At 39.5% G+C, this 10531-nt stretch overlaps 1 long non-coding RNA gene across 1 annotated transcript; it reads left to right on the top strand.

Annotated features, from left to right (window-relative positions):
* The first annotated feature begins 3425 nt into the window (after positions 1-3425).
* LOC138752669 (uncharacterized) lies at positions 3426-10305 on the top strand. Its single transcript, XR_011350823.1, has 4 exons — positions 3426-3506; positions 6904-6971; positions 8431-8571; positions 10246-10305. It is a non-coding gene; the product is annotated as an uncharacterized lncRNA (long non-coding RNA).
* Positions 10306-10531: the final 226 nt, after the last annotated feature.

The following is a 10531-nucleotide window of genomic DNA, read 5'->3' on the forward strand; positions in this document are numbered from 1 at the left end:
TCATTGCAAGCTCCAACAAACATGAAAGATAAAATGATTGTTACTTAAGGTGTTGGCTGACAGACAAGCATTGGTCCCAGGACAATTTCATGCCCTCCTTCAAAATCATGCCAAGGGATTATTTAGATTTGACTGCAGAGTTGGGTCTCAGTTCAACTTCTCATCTGGGAGTTGGCTCCTCCATCGCTGCAGAGCTTCCTCAGCATTGTGTTTGAGTCAGCATGGATTTTGCCTCTGGAGTGCAGCTTGAACCCATGAACTTTTGACTCAGATCTGCAGCTGACATCTATTATCATACCAGACAAGAGGAACACTCAGACCATTTCACAAGGGCTGAAGCTTCATGCCAAACAGAAAGCTGTTTCTTTGCTGCAAGCTACTTAGTGAATGACTTTGTTTTCCAAATATGATTCATTAAAATTTCATTAGCTGTTTCCAAAAATAAGGAAAAAAGTCGATGTCTGCCATTGTCGGCTGCAATCCCACCTCCAAGTCACAAGGTTGCACATTTACTCACTTGAACCCAGATAGATACCTATTCTGACTGGATAGTGCCGTGCCCAGAGAGTGCTACATTGCCAGAGATACTGTCTTGTTTGAGTTGAATTGAGGTGAATTGTTATTTTGTCCCATGTAATGAGGTATAGTAAAATGCTTTGTTTTTCATGCTCTCTGGGCAAGTCAATTTGTACAATAAGTAATACAAAATGAAGTACTCGAGATGGCAGAGGCTGACAGCGTCGAATCCACGCTGCTGAAGATCAAACTGCACTGGGTAGGTCACATCTCCAGAATGGAGGACTATCCCAAGATCGTGTTATATGGCGAGCTCTCCACTGGCCACCGAGACAGAGGTGCACCAAAGAAGAGGTACAAGGATTGCCTAAAGAAATCTCTTGGTGCCTGCCACATTGACCACTGCCAGTGGGCTGATATCGCCTCAAACCGTGCATCTTGGCGCCTCACAATTCAGCGGGCAGCAACCTCCTTTGAAGAAGACCGCAGAGCCCACCTCACTGACAAAAGACAAAGGAGGAAAAACCCAGCACCCAACCCCAACCAACCAATTTTCCCTTGCAACTGCTGCAACCGTGTCTGCCTGTCCCGCATCGGACTTGTCAGCCACAAACGAGCCTGCAGCTCCATAAATCTTCGTCCGCGAAGCCAAGCCAAAGAAAGAAAGAATACAAAAAACAACAAATAAACAAATAATGTAGAGAGTAGTGTTGCAGGGTTTCTGAGTGAAGTATAAAAATATAGCGCAGGATAAAGAGAGAGGTAGAGAATGCCACCCCTCTCCTGCCCCCCCCCCCAACCCCCATATGAAGAAGAGCAAGGGTTTTCCCTGGTATCCTGGGGAACTCCTTAACTATCACACAAAAACAGATTCTTGTCACAATCACATTGCACTTCATGAAAAGACTGACTGCGCTTTAGATGATACTTTGCAAATTGCAGATGATGCAAAAACACTTCATAAATGTCATTCCTTTTTAAAATATTTTATTAATATTTTACAGTATAAACAATTAAACAGTACAATTATATAATGTGCTACAAGATTCAACATGTTTTTAACAAATATTCTCATAATAAGGACATTCAGAGCACATTACTGACAGGGAGAGAAAAAAAATGTCCAAATCCTTTCCTCGAAGCAAGGTTGAAAGTTGTTATGTATGAATCAAGTGACACCAACTTGGGAAAGGACAACACAGCGCCAAAATTCCAGAACAAAACTCAATCTTGAGATTATGATAATTGTCTACAAATGGGCCCCATGTCTTCTGGAACTAAGTATTTGAATTCTTAATAGCATATCTAATTTTTCTAGAGTTAAACAAGACATAATATCCATTAGCCATTGACTGTCCAGTCAGAATAGGTATTGGGATGTAAATGTAATTCATCTGCTTTTAAATTCTTAACATTCAGCATGATAACAGGCCCTTCTGGCCCACAATCCTTTGCCACCCAAATACCCCCAATTAATCTACGACCCCAGTACATTTTGAATGGTGGAGGAAACCGAAATACCCAAATGAAACCCACGCAGGTATGGGGAGAACATAAAAACTTTCACAGACAGCTTTGTATTTGAACCTGGGTCACTGGCACTGTAATAGCGTCACACTAACCGCTAGACAAACCATGCCAGCCTGAAAGCAATTGTAACAAATAACTTTGAACAAGAACAAGTTACTTCTCCTGCTGGTTATGTGGATGTAGCACAAATGGATGTTTCACTGGCTTTTGGGCTGTAACAGGGAAAGTCTAATTTAAAATTAGACTTTAAAATGCTAAATCCCTAAATACATAGGGATTGAAAAGGGTTAAGGAAAGATTGAACACCCAGCACTGAAACTTCTAATACAGGGCTTGGGGATTGTTTAAATTGTACCAGTGCACAGTAGATTATGATTATCTTTGAATTGCCTCATATAAAAGGAACTTTCTGTACTAGATCATTGCAGAACCAATGAGGGCACTCAGAAAAGTATTTAAAGGGATAAGGAAAGTCACAGAAGAAAGAAGAGTCCTTTTATTGGCAATGAGACTGGTGTAATGGCCTACTGGGGAGATGGAGTGATGGCTGGCAATATTGACTTCCATGTTCATCCTTGAGAAGGCACAGAATTTGCATTACAAATATTACCAGAGCACTAGAAATGTTGGTTAACTCCAGGTCCAGGGTCTCTTTTACGTTCCCTTACCTCTCTCTTTCAACATCATGCAAGGGCCCAGAGAGAATGATTGATGGCTGGGGCACTGGCTGTTTTCAAACAGGCAGCATATGGTTAGCCTATGACTCACTGAGGACCTGATTTACTTGGAAAGCAGGAGAAATCTAGTATGTTCTGCTTCCACATCTCCCAGTGTTGAAGTGTTTTTAAATAGTTCATACATTTTTCTTATGTCTCAGTTATATTTAGTTACACATAAACTATAATTATTCTTAAAACATAACAATTATATTGTGTTCCATTTAATGCAGGACTTGTCTTGTATTATTAAGTATACTTAAAAGTAGTTAAAATGAGAAATACATTGACTTCTACAAAATTAAATATGTGGAGGTGAATAGAGCCACAGAGCAAAATATTCACATATGTTCAGCTCTGCTGTCCAAAGATGCATTTATCTTTGATTAACTGTTGATTGTAAAGTTTCTGATGCAAAGAGTTATAATGGAGACATGAAATGTTAGTCCCGTGGTGACTGGATTAGCAAGATTTTGGGTGAGACATGAGTTCAATCTCATCATAGCATCCAGAAATATAAATTTAAGGAACTAAATGTAATAAATCTGAGATCAAAGAAAAAAAATGCTGGTCTCAGAAATGAATGGTTTAAGTTCAGATAATGAGAGGTTGAACTCATTCTCATCAAACTCATAACATTCTTAATTTTCTTGACAGGCTGGATGAGAAGAGGAAGTTTGCCTTGGCAAAAGAGTCGATAACCAAGGATCAGTACCTCAGTGTACAGGTTAAACCAAATAGGAGGTGAGGAGAAATATCTTCACTTGGAACTGTCAACCTAGGAATTCTATCATTGTGTTAGATCAAAAACATGATTCAAAATTCAGTTGCAACATCAAAAAAGATTCACTTCAACATCAAGCAAGATTCACTTCAAGGTGACTGAGTATGCAGTTTGTACACAAAATGTGAGCGACACATTGATGAAATTGGTAGACTTCCTGTCTCACCCTCCAGTGACCCAGGTTCAATCCCAAACTCCAGTGCCATCTGCACTGTATTCCCTTTTTATGTACTCCCTGTGAACCTCTGGCTTTCCCACAAGGACTCTATTCCCTCATTTGGAAGAAGTGCAGAAAGAGGTTCTCCAGCCAAGCTCATTTATGCCAACCCAGTTTTCCAAAGGAGTTAGTCCCATTTGTCTGAATAGTTGAGGCAAATGCCATTGATGCATTTTAAGAGAATCTAGACAAGCACGAGAGAGAAGGAGAAAGACAATGCAGAGAAAAAAGGGGCCATAATATTTTGGTACTTTACAGCACAACTTGTCCATGCTAACTATGTTTTCTTCCTCATCCACTTATCCCTTCCCACCAATCGCCCCTTGGTACCTGCCCCTGTGACCACAAAGAGTGCTACACTCATTAACACCTCATCCGTCACCACTATTCAAGATCCCAAACAATCCCTCCAAGGGAAGTAACACTTCACCTGTGAATCCATAGGGGTCATTTACTGTATCCAGTGCTCCCAATGTGACATCCTATTCGTCAGGGAGACTGAACGCAAAGTGGGAGATCACTTCTTTGAGCACTCTGTCTGCTGCAACAGCACAGATATCCCAGTAGCCAGCCATTTCAATTCCACATCCCATTGCTACATTGACACGTCCATGGCCATGCATAATGCTAAATTTAGGCCACCCAACAAAGTGGAGGAACAACACCTTATATTCTGTCTGAGCAGTCTCTGACCACACAGCATTAATATCGACCTCCAATTTCTGTTAACCCCTCTCCTTGTCTCTCTTTTTCCATCAACCCTCTGGTCTATTCCTTCACTTCCCCACCTCCTTCCCTCCCTTCTCCTATCAGAGAGCTCTCTTTCTTTGCCTCCTGCACTCTCCATCTACCACCTCAGTTTTCTCTTGTACCCTTCCACCTATGACCTTTTAGCCTTTGTCCCTCTTCCCCTCCCCCCACCCCCACCCCTCCTCCCTCCACCTCCCACACCACTGTAACCTTTTATTTTGGCCTCAGTCTGATTTTTGGTACTCCTGAGAATGGGTTCAAGACTGAAATGTCAATTGCTTTTTGCTTCCTATGGATGCTGCATAACCTGCTAAGTTTCTTGCATGCTTTTGTGTGTTGGTCTACACAAGCTAGTACAATTCGCTTGCATTCAGGCCATCTCTCTCTTTCTCTCTCTCTCTCTCTCTCAACCTTTTCTATCCGCATACCTTTCTAAAAGTATTTAAAACATTACCATCACACCCACTTTCACCACTTCTTCTGGTATCTAGTTCCTGGGAGGGGCAGAAGAAGGGCAAAGATGCTAGCAAGGTCTATTTGAGCCAGATAACCTGTTTCTACACCATATATCTCATGCAACCCTTCACGAAACACGACAGCTTATATAAGTTTGAGGAATGACAGTACCAATGATATTGGACTAGTTAGTGAATAATGAGCTGTTAAAAAAGCAACCTGTTTAGATAAACAATTAACAAATTACTATTTGTATAAATGAAAATGGGGCAATTAATCTACTTCATACATCTGCTCTGTGCATGAAGACTGTAAACTAGACGCAGAAATGAAAATTACTTTTATTATTATGCACTAAACAGAACAGACTGTCTTAGAAATTAATGAAGACAGTAGTTTATCTTTATAAAAGGGATATAGTTAATGTGGCCTTTGAATGAACCACATTTTGAAAGTACTTCAAAATATAATTACTGTAATATAAATGAAGGTAGTATTGAACAGCATGAAGGAACTCTGCTTTATAAATAGTTCTTTTAAAATAGCCTGTAAACTAGGAAAGAATATTGCAACTCATTTACAATCAGATGAAGGTTTGAATAGTCATAAGCGAGATGTGTAAAAGACTGTCAATATAATAAAAGCATGTTGAACTGGTTCGCAGGGAGAAATATGAATGTCAAGCCATTGAAAAAGATAAGGGTGTGAGCTCGCAGAAACTGAGCTCCACCAAGGATTATTAGCACATAAAGGAACCATGCATGATATAGTTATTCCACTAAAGCAGTGGTTCCCAACCTTTTACATTCCATTCACCTACCACTTTAAGTATTCCTTATGCCAGAAGTGTTCTGTGGTTAGTAAGGGATTGCTTAAGGTGGGATGTGAGTAGGAAGGGAAGGTTGAGAATCACTGCTCTAGACCCAATTATTACTGAAATACTTTGCTTGAGAAAAATTGTCATTGGGCCCATTTCCTTTGGAGTGACGAAACTGGGCACATAACAAATCAATTTGGAATGATTAAAACAGTGGTTTTCAATTTTTTTCTTTCCACCCACATACCACCTTAAGCAATCCCTTATTAATCACAAAACACATGGCATAGGGAATACTTAAAGTGGTATGTGAGTGGAAAGTAAAAGGTTGGGAACCACTGCTCTAAAGCAACCATACTTAAATGTATCTGAATGGTACAGAAAGAAACACCCATTTCTGCCAAAAATCTTGTCAAATATGAGCTTGTGAGAAGGACTTCTCAAGGGTAATGGGAAGTAGCGAGGATATAAGGAAATTTAATGAGATCCTATGAATTGGAACATTTTATTGGTCTTGTTTTCTGGATATCTGTGAGGTAATAGCAACTATCAAACCTGTACAGATGGAGAACATGGAGCCTGTTAGACCCTCCTGGTGGAGCCTCCTTGGGAAACAGAACTTTTCACTGACACATTCCTTGCCACATATCTACCTTGAGACATACACAGGATGATCAGGTTGTGTTTGTCCATCCTACATGCCTCTCTGATTGCTGTTTCTCCTCAATGGATGGCCAAAGGTGCAAAGTAAGTTACCTTGGAAATGATCACAAACATGTAATTAGTTTAAGGATCTATGAATGAACTCAAGTTTTGGGAATTTAAAGTTCTAAAATAAATGTGAATGGTCAAAATGGTCAAAATCTAAAAACAAGACACATGCTGATGCCTGAAATAATTGAAGAAAATGCTGGAAATGCTTGGCAGGTCAGGTAGCATCTATGAAGAGGGAAATAGAGTTTCTTGATCAAGAAAATGAATCAAGGGTTATGGGGAGAATGGAGGAGAAAGAGGTTGACAAAAATAGTAACTCAGCAATGATGGTAGGTGGACTTAATTGGACAAATGGCCAAATTCTGCTCCTTTACCTGATGGTCTTATGGTCTTAACCATTCAGATTGGTGACCTTCCATCAGAGTGGTATCAAGGACGAGGGGCTTCACTTCTGAAGGAAGACTGAAGAAGGTAAGATACTTCCATTGAACAAAGAGGGTGAAAAGGGAATTTGAGAAAAATGTTTACATTTGTTGTCACGAGTACTGAGATAGAGTGGAACAAACTTAGTTTTGTGTGCAATCCAGGCAACTCGCAATAAGTCATCACATTCTGGCAATATTTTGAATTTAAACATTTGCAAAAGAGTAACAATGGTAATATTTTAACTTTAACGGGAAAATCAAATGCTAAACAAATGAGAAATGAATTAAAGGGACAGGGGATTAGTAACCAGAGGGAAACAGCTTTAAGGTGACAGGCAAGAGAATTAGATGTGTGAGGATATTTTTTCCCTGCAGACTTTGTTTTATGCAGAGAATGAAAAATAATTTACAATGTGAAACGCTTGCCTGAAGGAGAGATAGAAGTAGATTCAATGACAAATTTTGGAAGAGGTTTGTGGAAAAATACCAAGACAAAGGAGCACAGAGTTACAATGAGAGAAAAAAAAAATCAGGAAATGGGAAAGTCCTCAGGAAGACTAGTACAGTTCCAATGGGGTGTTTAGCCTCCACGTGCATGGTGTCCTCTTTTGTTCTCAAGCCAAGGATTTGGTGGGGGAATGGGTCAGTGAAGTCATAACTGAAAAGACTATTGACAAGTGAGAATAAATTAAAGCTCATTTTTGACCAGCATGGATAGAGATTTTGAACTGAATGGTCTCCTTCCATCTGTAAATCGATCATCCTAGCTTTCTGTTTTCTCTTCAAACGCCAATATTTTTGACCAAGTTTTCTGTCACAATGATCCTTGAAGAAATTAAGAAAATTATATTGCATAATGATATCACACATCAGCAATTTTTCAAAATAATCTGCTGTAGAAAAAGGCAGTGAATGAATGTCTGATTGCCTTCAAAAAGATAGTGCTGAACTGTTGCCTTGCATGTCCACAGTCTGTATGATGAAGGCAGTTACAGCAGTTGCTGGGTAAAAGTTCCAAACCACATTATGCAGCAATGCCTGACATTGGGACAGAAAGTGGTGTGAAATTTGGACATAAATATGGAGCTGGTGGGATCCTAAAAGTCTGCATTTCCTTCCTTGTTAACGGATGGAATTTTATGCTTTCTGATGAAGAGTGGATGCCATGGAGTAGCCTCTAATAAGCCAAAGCTATTTCCCTTTGAGCGTTATGACTTGGCTGAGTTATTACTTTCCAAAGAAAGATTGTTTTTTTTGACATTCATTCCCAATGTCCATTTTTGTCAAAACTCCTTTTCACTTTCCTTTCTTTCATTGTATTTCCATATTGAACTTGTGTATTTAATAAACTTTTCATTCAATCATTTCTCATGTGGCTCAGTTTAATTTAATCATATAATATTCTTGCAAAACAGGGATTTTTGCAGTGCCTTTTACAAAATCAAGACAGTCTAATGTATTTTAGATGTTTTAAGTATGCTCACCTTTGCCATTTCCTTTAGCAGCTCGTTCCATATACCCTCCACTCTTTTGTCAGAACTGGAACATTTACAGTGGTAAATTAACCCATGAACCCACACAGAACCGACTCTACCTCATGAGATGGCTCTCTGGTGTCCGAATCCAATCGGCTGCTTTGGGAAAATGTAAGTGGGCCGACAGAGCAGTCCTGGCCTAGGGTGTTTGATATACAGCTGTACAAACATCACCACAAAAGCCTGTATATGCAAATATAAATAGAGATGCACATGTATTTGCTGTTTAAAATCTTCCGTTAAAGAACTGCAAAACTATTTTTAGAAAGAGTTCTTCACTCAAATGACAAGTAAAAAAATACTATGATATTAAGTGAATAAGAACAACAGAAACAGGAGCAGAAATAGACACTGAGCCTGCTCTGCCGATCATTGAAATCATGGCTGATCTTCTGTCTCATATCCATTTTCCAGCCTTTGCCCCATATCCTTGTAGGCCTGAATATCCAGAACTCTCTCAGTCACTATTTTGAATAAGATCAGTGCCTGACTCTCCACTGCCCTCCTGAGTAGAGGTTTCCAAAGATTCATTACCCCGAAGTGAAGAAATTTCTCCTCATTTCCGTCCTAAATGGCCTACCCCTTATTCTAAGACTTCCGCACTCTCAATGTTCCCACATCATCAGCTACAATGCTTTTGACAGGGATGGATTTTCAGAAAATCGAGAGATAAAGCCAACTGATCAGCAACTTTCATCTAAAAGTGTGCCTTTAATACGCAACATCTCAATGCAGATGACAAAGGGGAGGTTGGACTTGCATTAGAAGTTTTGCAATAAAAGTCATTCTGAATCCTCCGCAATAACGATTTTTAAAAGTTAGTTGCAATGCCAGAGACACAAGAAATTGCAGATACTGAAATGTGGGGTATCATTATCAATGTTTCATCGAACCTGACATGTGCATTTAACCAGTATTTAAAATATGTCACTGAGATGTGATGACATTTTAGGAGTTGCTCCTTGCAGATCTTCTTCCATTCATTATCAACCTCCTACTTGCTGTAAAGCTATACCCTGCATTTTTGTTGCATTTATTGCACAAATTGTTCTACTTAAGTATGGGTTGACTTGCTTGAATAACCTGTAAGACAGAGCTTTTCACTACATCTTAGTACACATGACAATAAATAAAGAGCCATTACAACAAATTGTTCAACCATTTCATTGCAGTGATTTAAATTCTGAACTTTTATTTTAAAGAAAGCATTATTGCACACATTCAATCCAAATCAAATCAACATCTTGAAATGTTCTTTATGTCCAAAAACATCACCCCTCATAATAAATCTCTAGACTTATTTTGCCGAAATTTTTCATGTTCATATCCCTGTGCTGCGACACCCGTTGATTAGCACTAGTTACAAGCTCACTCAGGCTGTAACTATTGGTCTCATTCACTATTCAGCTGCGGATCATTTCTATATTCCATTTTGTAGCCAACACAATGGGTAGGAAGTCATTTGTATGGCAGATAGTTAGTCAGAGGCTAGTTCACAGGAGGAATGATAGGCCTTTATTGTTTCTCACTCAACCGTTTTAGTGCTGTGTCTCTTTTATTTGAGATGGATTGTGGTTGCTTTCTTTCGCACAGACTAGGGAGGAGGTGTGGGTCATACAAGCTGGCCTGATGTCCTGTGAGGGCCCGTCTTGGCTCTAAGGTTTATTTGTTTGACGCAGGGGAAAGATTTATGTTCCAGTCTATGCAATGTGAAAAAAAAACAGCATTATGGAAGAGAAGGCAAATGTTTGCTTGTTCTAACTAAGCTCTTATTCATTTCAACAGCTGACCAAATCAGGGAAGGTAAACACAGCATGTCTTCTCACCCCAGATCCGACAGCACATTGTCTCAACACACAGAGCAAGGTAAACACCACCATATTATTGCTGCATATTTCCACTATTTTTCAAGGAACACCAACTCGTCAATGAAAAGAAGACCTGCGATTAAAACCATCAGGACTCACTTCTCCATTTTAGGATAAGCCAGAAAGGATTGAGCCTCATGGGTTTTAAAAAGTGTTTTCTTTAAAGCATTGGAAATGTGACGAATCCCTCCAACAAGTAGCTC

The sequence above is a fragment of the Narcine bancroftii genome, chromosome 2, assembly GCF_036971445.1.
Source record: "Narcine bancroftii isolate sNarBan1 chromosome 2, sNarBan1.hap1, whole genome shotgun sequence".
Taxonomy (NCBI): Eukaryota; Metazoa; Chordata; class Chondrichthyes; order Torpediniformes; family Narcinidae; genus Narcine; species Narcine bancroftii.